A 16,649-nucleotide genomic window follows, 5' to 3' on the forward strand; every position below is an offset into this window, starting at 1 on the left:
ATTCATTTCTCTTACACACCTTACATGGAGGTGCACCATTTCTTTCCACTAATACTAGCAGTGAATATTTTAGCAGCCGATTGTCACGTCATTAGTCTTGGATTGACTTGTTTGGTGTGTGCAACAGGTAATATTTCACTTTCAGAGAACAAGAAAAATAGGTTTATTTGTGTTATGCTTATTAATTTGTGCAGTTATTCAGTGTCTGGTAAGTTACTGTTCAAGAAAAAATATTAATTTTTATTAAAATGTTCTATTATTTTATGTTAACGATTAGTCATTTATTTCAGCCCTTTGTATTCAGCATGTCTTTATCAAAATAAACATGTTTCTATGAAAATTGAAGGTTTTGTATTTCTGTGGCTCAGATAAACTTAAACCTTGTTTGTTTGGCCTGCGTTAGCCTTTGGGTTTGACATGCTTGCTTTACAGTTTTCCATGTACAATATCCTGTCATCAGGGAATAATGAAAGTTTTACTTCTTATTTTCCATTTTGGATATCTTTTATTTCTTCTTCTTATCTGATTGCTATGGCTAGCACTTCTAGTACTGTGTGGGACAGGAGTGGTGAGAGTGGGCATCCCTATCTTCTTCCTGTTCTTAGGTGAAATGATTGTAGTTTTTGCCCATTGTGTGTGATGTTGGATGTAGGTTTGTCATATAGGGTGTTTATTATATTGAAGTATGATCCCTCTATTCTCACTTTGCTGACAGTTTTTATCAAGAAAGGGTGTCAGATTTTTCTGCATCAATTGATATGGTCATGTCATTTTTGTCTTTCAATTTGTTTATGTGATATATCATGTTTATTGTTTTGCGGATATTGTACCAGCCTTGCATTCCTGGAATAAATCCCACTTGGTCATGATGTATGATCTTTTTAATGTATTGCTAAAAGCGATTTGCTAATATTTTGTTGAGGATTTTACCATCTATATTCATCAGGAATACTGGCCCGTAATTCTTTCATTGTAGGGACTTTATCTGCTTTTGGGATTAGGGTAATGCTGGCTTCATAAAAAGAGCTTGGAAGTTAACTCTAAATGTTGAAAACTAACAGACAATATTTCTTACTTTTTAATTCTTTCTAGAGGCCTGGTGCACAAAATATGTGCCCAAGTAGGGTCCCTGGACCAGGATGGTGATCAGGACTGATCTTTGGGGTGATTGGGGAGGTCCCAGTTGGCACCCACCTTGGCCAGCCTGGCACCACCCACTCACCAGCCATGCCCCCGCCCCTGATACAGGTCGCCCCCATCTGTGGGTGACCAGCAGGGAGATTGGGGGGCCTGCACTGGCACCCACCTTTGCCAGCCTGGGGCCTGCAGGCTGCAGGCAGCTCCTGCATTGAGCATCTACTCCCTGGGGTCAGTGCATGTCATAGCGACTGTTGTTCCGCTGGTCGTTCCATTGCTCAGTCGATTTGCGTATTAGGCTTTAATTATATAGAATTGTTGAAAGTCTTACATATGTCTCCTTTTCCTCCATTGACTTGTCCCCAGTTGCTCCCACACCCCAGCACATGCCCTCATCCCCCTACTGTCTGTGTCCATTGGTTGTACTCATATGCATGCATACAAGTCCTTTGGTTTATCTCTTACCCTCTAACCCCCTGCCTTCCCTCATAGGTTGGACAGTCTGTTTGATGCTTCCATGTCTCTGGTTCTATTTTTGTCCATCAGTTTATGTTGTTCATTATATTCCACAAATGAGTGAGATCATGTGATATTTATCTTTCTCTAATTGCCTTATTTCGCTTAGTATTATGTTCTGCAGGTCCATCCATGCTGTTGCAAATGGTAAGAATTCCTTCTTTTTTACCGCAGCATAGTATTCCATTGTGTAGATGTACCACAGTTTTCTAATCCACTCATCTGCTGATGGGCACTTAGGCTGTTTCCAAATCTTAGCTATTGTAAACTGTGCTGCTTTGAACGTAGGGGTGCATATATCCTTTCTGATTGGTGTTTCTGTTTTCTTGGGATATATTTCTAGAAGTGGGATTACTGGGTCAAATGGAAGTTTCATTTTTAATTTTTTTGAGGAAACTCTATACTGTTTTCCACAGTGGCTGTACCAGTCTGCATTCCCACCAGCAGTGCAAGAGGGTTCCTTTTTCTCCGCATCCTCGCCAGCACTTGTAGTTTGTTGATTTGTTGATGATAGCCATTCTGACAGGTGTGAGATGGTATCTCATTGTTGTTTTGATTTGCATCTCTCAGATGATTAGTAACTTTGAGCATGTTTTCATATGTTTCTCAGCCTTCTGTATGTCTTCTTTCACAAAGTATCTATTTAGGTCCTTTGCCCATTTTTTTATTGGATTTCTTATCTTCCTTTTGTTAAGCTGTATGACTTCCCTATAAATTTTGGAAATTAAACCCTTATCAGAGATAACATTGGCAAATATGTTCTCCCATGCAGTGGGCTTTGTTTTTGTTTTATTGATGGTTTCTTTAGCTGGGCAGAAGCTGTTTATTTTTATGTAATCCCATTTGTTTATTTTCTCCTTAGTTTCCATTGTCCTAGGAGCTGTATTGGTAAAGATAGTGCTATGAAATGTGTCTGATATTTTTCTGCCTATAGCTTCTTCTAAGGTTTTTATGGTTTCCCATCTTTTTTTTGGTCTTTATTGATTAAGGTATTACATATGTGTCCTTATCTTCCCATTGCCCCTTCCACAACCCTCACTCATGCCCTCACATCCCTGTTGTCTATGTCCATTGGTTAAGCTTATATGCATGCATACAAGTCCTTTGGTAGATCTCTCCCCCTTACCTCCACCCTCCCCTGTCTTCCCTCTGAGGTTTGATGGTCTGATCGATGCTCCTCTGTCTCTGGATCTGTTTTTGTTCATCAGTTTATGTTGTTCATTATATTTCACAAATGAGTGAGATCATGTGACATTTATCTTTCTCCAACTGACTTATTTCGCTTAGCATAATGCTCTCCAGGTCCATCCATGCTGTTGAAAATGGTAGAAGTTCCTCCCTTTTTACAGCAGTTTAGTATTACATTGTGTAAATGTACCACAGTTTTTTAATCCACTCATCTGCTGATGGGCACTTAGCCTGTTTCCTGTCTTATGTTTAAGTCCTTTATCCATTTTGAGTTTATTTTTGTGTATGGTATAAATTGGTGGTCTAGTTTCATTTTTTGCATATATCTGTCCAATTTTCCCAACACCATTTATTGAAGAGACTGTCTTGACTCCATTGTATGCTCTTGCCTCCTTTGTCAAATATTAATTGAGCATAAGGGCTTGGGTTGATTTCTGGGTTCTTTGTTCTGTTCCATTGGTCTATATGTCTTTTCTTGTGCCAGTACCAGGCAGTTTTAAGAACAGTGGCTTTTTAATACTAGGTGTACCAGTTAATAATATGGATTTTTTTCAATAAATGGAATTACGGATATGTTGGGATACATATGCGATTTGATATGTATGCTATTTTGTTGTGTTGACACCAAGCTTCAGAACTTCATATGTCAAATTTGCTGAAGGTGTTAGCATCATAGATATTTTTACTCTTAAAAATGTCGAATTTTGTGCCAAAAAAAAAGAGCATTTGCAGGAAGTTTTAATTCATTACTTTATTTTGAAGAAAAAGTTATTGTATACTTCGGGAAGCTTATGGTGAACATGCTCTATCTCAAGATACTTGTGAATGAATGCTGGCTTAAATGCTTTAAAAGTGATAATTTCGATGTGAAAGACAAAGAACACCCAGGTTAAACGAAAAAATTTGAAGACCAACAATTACAAGCATTATTGGATGAAGATGCGTGTCAAACTCAAAAACAACTTGCAGAAAGATTAAATATTGCTCAGCAAACCATTTCCGATCATTTACAAGCAATGGGAAAGATTTAAAGGAAGGAAAATGGGTGCCACATCAACTGAACGAAAGACAAATGGAAAACCCAAAAGTCATCGGTAAAATGTTCCTTCAGCAGCATGAAAGAAAGTCTTTTTTTGCATCGAATTGTGACTGGTGATGAAAGTGGATTTATTTTGAGAATCCCAAATGCACAAAATCATGGGTTGATCCAGGTCAACCATCAACATCCACTGCAAGGCCAAATTGCTTCGGAAAGAAGACAAAGCTCTGGGTTTAGCGAGATCAGGAAAGTGGTGTGTTATGAGCTTCTAAATCCAGGTGAAACCGTTAATACTGATTGCTATCAACAACAAATAATCAATTTGAACCACGCTTTGATCGTGAAACGACCAGAATGTGCCAGAAGACACGGCAAAGTAATTTTGCTTCATGATGATGAACCATGACACACTTCAAAACCAGTTAAAGACATGTTAAAAGATCTTGCCTGGGAAGTAATAACCCACCCACTGTATTCACCAGACCTTGCTCCTTCAGATTGCCACTTGTTCTGATCAGTGGCACACACACTTTCTGAGCAGCACTTCAAAACATACAAAGAAGTAGAAAATTGGGTCTCTGAATGGTTTGCCCCCAAACAAGAAAAGTTCTATTGGGACGGTACCCACAAATTACCTGAAAGATGGGGAAAATGTGTAGCTAGTGATGGACATTACTTTCAATAAAGCACTTTTAATGTTTCTCTTGAAATTATCATGTTTTCTTTGATTACAAAATCCACCATTATTAACCGGTACACCTAGTATACCTTGATATCTGGTATTGTGATCCCATCAACTTTGTTCTTCTTTTTCAAGATCCCTGCAGCTATTTGGAGTCTTTTTTTATTCCAGATGATTTTTTGGAGGGTTTGTTCTAGGTCAGTGGTTGGCAAACTCATTAGTCAACAGAGCCAAATATCAACAGTACAATGATTGAAATTTCTTTTGAGAGCCAAATTTTTTAAACTTAAACTTCTTCTAACGCTACTTCTTCAAAATAGACTCGCCCAGGCCATGGTATTTTGTGGAAGAGCCACACTCAAGGGGCCAAAGAGCCGCATGTGGCTCGCGAGCTGCAGTTTGCCGACCACGGTTCTAGGTCTTTGAAATAAGCCATTGGTATTTTAATTGAGATTGCATTGAATCTATAGATTGCTTTGGGTAGTATGGACATTTTAATGATGTTGATTCTACAAATCCATGAACACGGTATATTCGTCCATTTGTCTATGTCTTCCTCTATCTCTTTTGTCAGTGTTCTGTAATTTTCTGAGTACAGGTCCTCTACTTCCTAGGTTAAGTTTATTCCTAGGAATCTTAATTTTTTTGTTGAAGTGGTAAATGGGATTGTTTTTTTAGTTTCTCTTTATGTGAGTTTATTATTGGTGAATAAAAAAGCCATAGATTTCTGGGTGTTAGTTTTGTATTCTGCTACGTTGCTGAATTCATTTTTTAAGTCTAGTAGTTTTTTGAGGGAGTCTTTAGGGTTTTCTATGTACAGTATCATGTCATCTGCGAATAAGGACAGTTTTACTTGTTATTTTCCAATTTGGATGCCTTTTATTTCTTCTTCTTGTCTGATCACTGTGGATAGCACTTTCAGTACTATATCAAACAGGAGTGATGAAAGTGGTCATCCCTGTCTTGTTCCTGTTCTTAGGGGAAATGGTTTTAGTTTTTGCCCATTGAGTATGATGTTGGCTGTAGGCTTGTCATATAAGGCTCTTTTACTGTGTTGAGGTATGATCCCTCTATTCCCACTTTGCTGAGAGTTTTTATCAGGAAAGTTTATTTGATTTTGTCAAATGCCTTTTCTGCATGAATTGATATGATTATGTGATTTTTGTCTCTCAATTTGTTTAAGTGATGTATTATGTTTATTGATTTGCAGATATTGTACCAGCCTTGCATCCCTGGAATAAATCCCACTTGGTAATGGTGTATGTATGATCTTTCTAATGTAATAATAAAAGAGATTTGCTAGATTTTGTTGAGGATTTTAGCATATATTTTTTATCAGGGCTACTCTTTTTCTTTGTAGAGTCTTTATCTGGTTTTGGGATTAGGGTAATGCTGGCTTCATAGAAAGAGTTTGGAAGTGTTCCATTGTTTTGAATTTTTTTGGAATAGTCTGAGGAGGATCAGGTTGGTTCTTTGAATGTTTGGTAAAACCTCCTTGTGAAGCCATCCAGAACAGGACATTTGGTTGCTGGAAGTTTTTTTTTTTTTAATTATTATTATTACTACTTCAATTTCATTGGTAGTTATCGGCCTATTCAGTTTTTCTTATTCTTCCTGATTGAGTTTTGGAAGATTGTATTTTTCTAGAAATACGTCCATTTAGTTTAGGTCAGTGGTCAGCAAACCGCGGCTCCCGAGCCACATGCGGCTCTTTGGCCCCTTGAGTGTGGCTCTTCCACAAAATACCACTTGCGGGCACGCACGTACAGTATGATTGAAGGAGTACCCTAATTAAGTTAATAACAATGTACCTACCTATATAGTTTAAGTTAAAAAAATTTGGCTCTCAAAATAAATTTCAATCGTACTGTTGATATTTGGCTCTGTTGACTAATGAGTTTGCTGACCACTGGTTTAGGTTGTTCAGTTTGTTGGAACAGAGTTGTTCTTAGTATTTTTTTTTTTTTTATAATCCTTTGCATGTCTGTGGGGTCAGTTGTTACTTCACGTCTTTCATTTCTGATTTTGTTTATTTCGGCCCTCTCTCTTTGCTTCTTGGTGAGCCTAACTAAAAATTTAACAATATTGTTTATCCTTTCAAAGAACCAGCTCTTGTTCTACTGTTCTTTTGTATTTTTATTTTTGGTCTCTATGTCATTTATCACCCCTCTGATCTTTCTCATTTCCTTCCTTCTACTTACTCTGGGATTTTCTTGTTGCTTTTTCTAGTTCTTTTAGTTATAGGGTTAGATAACTTATTACTAGTTTTTGTTGTTTTTTTTAGGTAGAACTATGAACTTTCCTCTCAGGACTGTTTTCACTGTCACATCAATTTTGGATTGTTGTGTTTTCATTTTCATTAGTTTCCAGAATGTTTTTTTTTATTATTATTATTATTGGATCTCTTTGGTAACCTATTGATTTTGAATAGCATTCTATTTAGCCTCCATTTATTTGATTGATTTTTATTGTGTTTTTTTTATTGTAGTTGATTGCTCATTAAATGTCATTGTGATCTGAGAAGATACTTGATATAATTTCAATCATCTTGAATTTGTAGAGATTTAGCCTGTGTCCTAATATGTGGTTGATCTTTTAAAATGTCCCATGTGCACTTGAGAAGAATGTATATTCTGTAGCTTTGGGGTGAAATGTTCTGAATATGTCAATTAAGTCCATCTGATCTAGTGAGTCATTTAGGATTGCTGTTTCTTTGTTGATTTTTTTTCTAGAATATTTATCCAGTGATGTCAATGGGGTATTAAAGTCCCCTACTATGACTGTGTTACTGTTGATCTCTCCCTTGCTATATTCCAGATGCTTTTTTATGTATTTTGGTGTTCCTGCACTGGGTGCATATATGTTTACCAGAGTTTTACCTTCTTGTTGATTCAATAACTTTAGTATTATGAAGTGGCCTTCCCTATCTCTTATTATGGCCTCCACTTTGAGGTGTATTTTGTCAGATATAAGTATTGCTACCCCAGCTTTTTTTTTAATTTCCATTTGCCTGAAGAATTTTTTTTTCCATACCTTCACTTTCTGTCTGTGTGAGCCCCTTGTTATGAGGTGGGTCTCTTGTAGACAGCATATACACTGACTGGCCAGATTATTATGATCTCTGAACGCATAATAATCTGGCCACTCAATGTATATCCTATATAATAAAAGGCTAATATGCAAATTGTCCCCTCGACCAGGAGTTCGACCAGCAGGCAGGCCGGCCTACTGCCCATGTCCACTCCCCCTGGCCAGGCTGGCCGGACCCTACCCATGCACGAATTCATGCATTGGGCCTCTAATACACACACACACACACACACACACACACACACACACACACATTGAGTGGCCAGATTATTATGCGTTCAGAGATCATAATAATCTGGCCACTCAGTGTGTATGGGTCATGTTTTCTTATCTATTCAGCCACTCTATGTCTTTTGAATGGAGCATTTAGTCCATTTATCTTTAAGGTTATTATTGATAGGCACTTATTTGTTGCAATTTTTATTCTTTATGCCTGTGCTCCTTTGTCCCTTTCCATTTCTTCTTTTTAAAACAGTCCCTTTAGCATTTCTTATATTGCTGGCTTGGTGGTAGTAAACTCCCTTAGCTTTTTTTTGTCTGTGAAGCTCCTGGATCCACCTTCAATTTTGAATGTTAGCTTTGTTGGATAGATTATTCTTGGATTCATTCCCTTGCTTTGCATCACTTTGTATATTTAATTCCATTCCCTTCTAGCATGATGTGTTTCTGTTGATAAATCAGTTGATAGTCCAATGGGAGATCCCTTATAGGTAACTTTCTATCTCTCTCTGGAAGCCTTTAAGATTCTTACTTTATTGTTGACATTTGCCTATTTAATTGCAATGTGTCTTGGTGTCTGTCTTTTTGAGTTTATCTTGTTTGGGACTCTGTGTGCTGCTGGAGCCTGCCGGCATCAGTCGAACAGTACCTGCAAGGGGGGGGGGAGAGGATGAGAAAAGACAGACAGAAAACAGAATGGGATTGGGAGGACTGTAGCACTTCCCGCTTACAATTCCGAGTTTATTTTTTACCATACTTTTATACAGGGTCAGTTACATTCCATACAATACATCATTCCTATTATGTGGTAAACATAATTATACCCCTTTGTTTCAGGTTTCCTACTGACCTTTACACAAAGCTCCTTATCTTGGCTAAGATTCCAATGGCTATACCTGTATATACACCTCCGACGCCACCTAAATTCCTTTCCATGAGATAATCTAGCTATGCTTCTTGCTTAAGGACAATTACGCTTATAAATCAACTGTGCATGAAGGTTAACTAAGCTCTAGGGGGCAGAATGTGTGATTAATAAACTATTGTGCTTAAGGGTCTCTAAGCCTAAGGGGGGCAGGATGCATGACTAACCTTGGGAACAGGCAGGCCACTTTGTGAAACCTGCCCTCTCAGGACTTTGTCAACTGAGGTCGCTCCCAACAGTGTGCTTCCTGGACTTGTGTGACTTTTTTCTTCCCAAAGTCAGGGAAGTTTTCTGTCATTATTTCTTCATACAAGTTTTCCATTCCTTGTTCAGCTTCCTCTCATTCTGGTACCTCTATTAGGCAGATGTTGTTTTGTTTTGTGTTTTCTCAAAGTTCCCTTAGACTCTCCTCCTGCTTTTTAATTCTTTTCCAGTTTCTGCTCTGCTTGGGCTTTTTTGCTACCTTGTCTTCTAATTCACTGTTTCAGTCCTCAGCTTCTTCTGGTCTACTTTTGAAATCTTCCACTATGTTTTATATTGCATCTATGTCATTGTTCATTTCCTATTGATTCGTATTCATGTTGGTGAAATTCTCATTCAGCTCCTTGTAATTCTCATTGAGTTGCGTGTATTTGTCATCCCAATGTTTGAGCATCCTTATAACCATTACTCTGAATTTTTTCTCTGACATATTACTTGCCTCCATTTCATTTAGTTTCTGTCAATTCCTCTTTCTTTCCTTTGGAAATTGTTTCTTTGACTCCCCAGTTTTGCTGTCCCTTTGTATTTGTTTCTATTTTTTAGATCAAACTGCGATGCTGCCCTCATATTTTGGGGCTGGTCTTAATAAGTAGGTGATTTGTTGGACACAGTGGTGCAGTGTCTCAGATCTCCTGAGCTGGGTGGTTTCTAGGAAAGTCCCCTACTTGAGTTATTTGGGTTCTCCTGATGTAGTTGGGTCTTGAATGTTAGTGTACTGCTTATGGATGGCATTTCCTTTCAGGTTGTCTGATTATATGACTCACCCCCGAATTCATTGTGCAAGCTGTTGTAGGTGTGCTCAGGGTCCTGGCTCCTGTGGCAAGGGTCACCTGAGGTCTCACTGGAGTGTAACTTACTGCAGGGTCCCAGAGCCCAGGGCAGGGTGATATGCATTCTCCAGCTCACTGCGGGCATCCCAGAGTCAACATCCTGGGTTACGGGGATCCTGGAGCCAGCAGCTGTGTTAGTAAGACTCTGGCCAGTGTGGCACAACTCTGGCTGATGTGCATCATTCTGTGAATCACTATGGGGATTCCGGAACCCCCAGCCAGGGATGTGAGGGTCCTGGAGTCTGTAGCTGAGTTCATGTAATACTGGCCAGGGTGGCATCATCTTACGAATCACTGAGCCATGGTTTTGAGATTTGCAAGAGATAAGCAATCTTCCTTTGGGTTCCTCTTTGGAAAAGGGATGGTTCCTCGGACCACTAGCCAGCTGTCTTTCTTGGCTGCATTCTTCTCCAATTTTTATTGAGGTCCCGTGCACAAATGTGTGCACTGGTGGGGTCCAGCAGCCTGTCTTGCTCCCTTTCTCAACCTGCGACCCTGAGGGATGTAGTAGTGGGGCTGGGTGCTGCACTGCTCCTGCTCATCCAGGCCCTGATGTGCCTGCTGCCACCACCGCTCTGTAGTGCACTGCTGTGGAGGCTGGAGAGGCTCGTGCCAATGCAGCTGTGCTCCCCAGCCCTGAGCCCAGCATCTGGCACCCGTCAGTCAGCTGTGCAGCACTCCCACTGTGGGAGTGCACTGACCACCAGGGGGCAGCTCCTATGTTGAGTGTCTGCCCCCTGGTGGTCAGTGCGCGTGATAGCGACCGGTTGACCAGTCATTCGGTTGTTTGGTTGCTCAGGTTTTTATATATATATACTAGAGGCCTGGTGCACAAAATGTGTGCACTGGGGGGGGGTGTCTCTCAGCTTGGCCTGTGCCCTCTCACTTTCTGGGAGCCCTCGTGGGATGTCCAACTGACAGACATCCTTAGCGCCAGCTGTGAGCCTGGCTTCTGGCTGAGTAATGCTCCCCCTGTGAGGGCACACTGACCACCAGGGGGCAGCACCTGCATTGAGCATCTGCCCCCTGGTGGCCAGTATGCATCATAGTGACCGGGCCTTCCACCATTCGGTTGATTTGCATATTAGCCTTTTATTATATAGGCTAGATAATTTACATGAAAGAAAGCATAAAATATGTTACACTATTTTTAGGTATACAGTTCTATATAATTATATGATGACCGGTGACCATATGAAAATGTAAAATATTGCTATCATACCATAAAATTACATCATTTATATTTGTATTAAATCCCCAAATCACAGTCCCAAGCGTCAAATAATATGCTTTCTAACACTATATTTTTACCTTCTGTAGAATTCCTTGCAAATGGATATGTTTTTTTTCCTCAGAATTTTTTTAAGATTCACCTCATATTGTTCTGTGTATCAAATGTTTGGATATTATGAATAATGCAGTCTTAATTTACAAAAAGTTTTATAGACAAATGCATTCATTTTTTTCAGGGTAAATTCCTAGGAGTCATATTGCTCAGTTATATAGTAAATATACATTTAACCTCATAAAGGACTACCAAACTGTTTTCTAATGATGTTTTACATTTGCAGTCCCAGCATCAGTTCCTTTACGTCTTTACCAACACTAAGTTTTGTCAACTTTTAAATTTTAGTACTTTAACATTATGCTGTTTATTTCTATTTCCGTGATGCTTGGTGGTGGCATCTGTGCTCATTAGACCATTCATATATCTTCCTGGATGAAGTGTCTCTTAAAATATTTTCTCATTTCAATTGGTTTATTTCTCTTCTTAACATTTTCTATATATATTCTATTTATAAACCTTTGTCAGAGATATGTTTGCAATTATTTTCTCCCAACATGTGGCTAACCTTTTCATTTTCTTCAAAGAACAAAAATATTTAATTTCAATGGAGGCTATACTTGCCTTGTATCCTGTGACTTTGCTAATTTAAATTATTACTTCTAGTAGCTCTATTGTAATTTCTTTAAAATTTTTCAGATCATATGACCATTTATTGTATATTCTTCAGAGATTTCTCTGTAAAAAATTGTCTTTTATGAATAGAAATAATTTTATTCCTCTTTACCAATGTCTTTTAATTCTTTTTCTGATATTACAGTATTTCAGTTACTGGAACACTTAAGGTAAGAGCAGGCAGTTGTTGTTTTTTTATCATTGATTATGATAGCTATAGGTGATTTTTCTGTGACCTTTATCAATTTGAGGATGTGCATTTCTTTTTCTAATTTCCTAAGAGATTTTTACCATCAGTGGCTGTTGGATTTTGTATAATGCTTTGCCTGCATCTACTGAAAATATCATCTGTTTTCTTGTCTTTTATTTATCAATATGGTGACTTGCACTGACTTATTTTTTTAATGAAAATTAAGTTTGAAGTCCTAGGGCCAAACCTCTTGTGTTTGCATGATTTGGTTTGGCAATATTTTCTGAAAAAATTTGTGTTTGCATTTATTGGAAAACTAATTTGTAATTTTCTTGCTTTTGTGGTGTCTGTGTGTGGTTATGGATTAATGGAGTAATGATCTGCTCAAGTGGGTTGGTATTTATTTTTCTTTTACATTCTGAAAGTATTTGTGTAAGATTGCTATTACTTTTCTTTAAATGTTTGATGACATGCACCAATGAAACCACCTGGACATGAAATTTCTTTTAGGGAATGGTTTTAATTGTGAATTCAACTCCTTTAATTAACATATGGCAATGCATTATTTTATTTTTGTGTCAGTTTTGGTAATTTGTGTTTTTCAAGGAGTTGAAAGATACATAAAATGTCAAATTTCTGGGCAGGACATTTTTTTGTAATATCCCCTTTTTATTCTTTCAGTGTCTCTAGTACTTTCATTATTTCCCCTCTTTTATATCTGATACTAGTAATTAATGTGTCTTGTCTTTTTATGTTGAAGAAATATGATTTTTTTTCTGAGCATCATCTTTCAGTGTCATTAATTTTCTCTAATTTTTGTTTATTTTTCTGTTCAGTTGATATCTGCCCATATCATTATTATTTCTTTCCTTATATTTATTCTGGTTTAATTTTGTTCTTCTTTGTCTGGATTCTTTAGGTAAATCCTTAAATTATTGGGTTTGGATCTTTTTTACTTCAAATATATTCATTTAAAGCTATAAGGTTTCCAGTAAGGACTTCTTTAGATGCATTTCACAGGTTTCCATATGCTATATGTTTATTACATTCAGCTTAAAATGTTTTCTAATTATTTTTATTTCTTCTTTGCCCCAGTTTTATTTAGAAATGTGTTTTTTAATTTATAAAAATTTGGAGTTTCTGTATAAAGATACCATTTATATTAATTTCTAATTTAATTATACTCCGGTCAGAAAGCATAATGGTTTTATGTCCTTATACTTCATTTTTTAATTTTTTTTATGAAGGTATTATATGTGTACATATCTTACCATTGCACCCCCCCCCCACATCCCACTGCCATACATGCCATAACCCCCCAATGTTTTGCATCCATTGGTTACTCTTATATGCATGCACTCTTATCGGTTGATCTCTTATTTCCCCCACCTATCCCTAAACTTCCCACTGTAATTTGACAGTCTGTTTGATGCTTTACTGCCTCTGTATCTATCTTTTTGTTGATCAGTTTATAATATTTTTTATTATCCACAAATGAGTGAGATCATGTGGTATTTTTATTTCATTGACTGGCTTATTTCACTTAGCATAATGTTCTCTAATTACATCCAGGTGCCTACAAATGGTAAGAATTCCTTCTTTTTTATGGCAGCATAGTATTCCATTGTGTAGATGTACCATAGTTTTCTGATCCAGTCATCTGCTGACGGGCACCTAGGCTGTTTCCAAATCTTAGCTATTGTAACTTGTGCTGCTATGAACATAGGGGTGCATATATCCTTTCTGATTGGTGTTTCTAGTTTCTTAGGATATATTCCTAGGAGTGGGATTACTGGGTCAAATGGGAGTTCCATTTTCAGTTTTTTGAGGAAACTCCATACTGTTCTCCACAGTGGCTGCACCAGTCTGCATTCCCACCAGCAGTGCACAAGGGTTCCTTTTTCTCCACATCCTTGCCAACACTTGTCGTTTTTTGATTTGTTGATGATAGCCATTCTGACAGGTGTGAGATGGTATCGCATTGTCGTTTTGATTTGCATCTCTCGGATAATTAGTGACTTTGAGAATGTTTTCATGTGTCTCTTGGCCTTCCTTCTGTCTTCTTTCAAAAAGATTCTATTTAGGTCCGTTGCCCATTTTTTTTATTCGATCGTTTATCTTCCTTTTATTAAGTTGTATAAGCTGCCTGTAGATGTTGGAGATTAAACCTTTATCAGTGATAACATTTGCAAATATGTTCTCCCATACACTGGGGTTTCTTGTTGTTTTGTTGATGGTTTCTTTTGCTGTGAAAAAGCTTTTTATTTTGATGTAGTCCCATTTGTTTATTTTCTCTTTGGCTTCCATTGCCCTAGGGGCAGTATCAGTGAAGAAGTTCTTTTGGCATATGTCTGAGATATTGATGCCAGTGGATTCCTCTAGTATTTTTATGGTTTCCCATCTTATGTTTAAGTCCTGTATCCATTTTGAGTTTATTATTGTGTATGGTGTAAGTTGGTGATCTAGTTTCATTTTTTTGGAAGGAATCTGTCCAATTTTCCCAACACCATTTATTGAAGAGACTGTCTTGACTCCATTGTATGTTCATGTCTCCTTTGTCAAATATTAATTGCCCATAGTGGTTTGGGTCAATATCTGGATTCTCTATTTTATTCCATTCGTCTATATATCTGTCCTTGTGCCAGTATCAGGCTGTTTTGAGGACAGTGGCTTTGTAATACAGCTTGAAATCTGGTATTGAGATCCCTCCTACTTTATTCTTCTTTCTCAGGATTGCTGTGGCTATTCGGGGTCTTTTCAGATGAATTTTTGGAGAGTTCTTTAAAGGTCTGTGAAATATGCCGTTGGTATTTTAATGGAGAGTGCATTGAATCTATAGATTGCTTTGGGTAGTATGGACATTTTAATGATGTTGATTCTATCAATTCATGAACATGGTATGTTCTTCCATCTGTTTACATCTTCCTCTATCTCTTTTTTCAGTGTCCAGTAGTTTTCCGCGTATAGGTCTTTTACCTCCTAGGTTAAGTTTATTCCTAGGTATCTTAATTTTTTTTGGTGCTATGGTAAATGGGATTGCTTTTTTAGTCTCTATTTCTGTAAGTTCACTGTTGGTGTATAGAAATGCCATAGATTTCTTGGCGCTAATTTTGTATCCTGCTACATTGCCAAATTCATTTATTAAGTGTGTTAGTTTTTTGATGGAGTCTTTCGGTTTTTTTTATGTACAATATCATGTCTTCTGCAAATAAGGACAGCTTTACTTCTTCTCTTTCAATTTGGATGCCTTTTATTTCTTCTTCTTGTCTAATTGCAATGGCTAATACTTCCAGTACTATGTCAAACAGGAGTGGTGAGAGTGGGCATCCTTGTCTTGTTCCTGTTCTTAGGGGAAATGGTTTTAGTTTTTGCCCATTGAGTATGATGTTAGCTGTGGGTTTATCATATATAGCTTTTATTATGTTGAGGTATGATCCTTCTATTCCCACCTTGTTGAGAGTTTTTATCAAAATGGGTGTTGGATTTTTGTAAAATGCCTTTTCTGCATCGATTGATATGACTATGTGATTTTTATCTCTCAATTTGTTTATCTGATGTATCACGTTTATTGATTTGTGGATATTGTACCATCCTTACATTCCTGGGATAAATCCTACTTGGTCATGGTGTATGATCTTTCTGATGTACTGCTGGATCCGATTTGCTAGAATTTTGTTGAGGATTTTGGCATCTACGTTCATGAGGGATATTGGCCTGTAATTCTCTTTCATTGTATTCTCTTTATCTGGTTTTGGTATTAGGGTGATGCTGGCTTCATAGAAGGAGCTTGGAAGTGTTCCTTCCTCTTGAATTTTTTGGAATAGTCTGAGGAGGATAGGTTTTAGTTCTTCCTTGAATGTTTGGTAAAACTCTCCTGTGGAGCCATCTGGCCCTGGGCTTTTGTTTGCCGGAAGCTTTTTTAAGACCTCTTCAATTTCTTCCATAGTTACTGGCATGTTGAGCTGTTTAGATTCTTCCTGATTGAGTTTTGGAATATTATATTTTTCTAGGAATATATTCATTTCCTCCAGGTTGTCCAGTTTGTTGGAATAGAGTTGTTCGTAGTATTTTTTAACAATCCTTTGTATTTCGGCGGGATCTGTTGTTATTTCACCTCTTTCATTTCTGATTTTGTTTATTTGGGTCCTCTCGCTTTGCTTCTTGGTGAGCCTGGCTGGAGGTTGATCAATCTTCTCTATCCTTTCAAAGAAGCAGCTCTTGGTTTTGTCGATCTTTTGTATTGTTTCTTTGGTCTCTATGTCATTTATCTCTGCTCTGATCTTTATTATTTCCTTCCTTCTGCCTTCACTGGGCTTTTCTTGTTGCTGTTTTTCTAACTCTTTGAGTTGTACGGTTAGGTAATTTATTACCATTGTTTCTTGTTTTTTGCAATAGGCTTGTAGAGCTATGAACTTCCCTCTCAAAACTGCTTTTGCTGTGTCCCATAGATTTTGGATTGTTGTATTTTCATTGTCATTTGTTGCCATGATGTTTTTTATTTCTTCCTTGATCTCTCTGGTAAACCAGTCATTGTTTAATAGCATGCTGTTTAGTCTCCATGTGTTTGATTTCTTTGGGTTGTTTTTATTGTAGTTGATTTCCAGTTTTATGC

The sequence above is a fragment of the Plecotus auritus genome (assembly GCF_963455305.1).
Source record: "Plecotus auritus genome assembly, chromosome: X".
NCBI classification, from domain to species: domain Eukaryota; kingdom Metazoa; phylum Chordata; class Mammalia; order Chiroptera; family Vespertilionidae; genus Plecotus; species Plecotus auritus.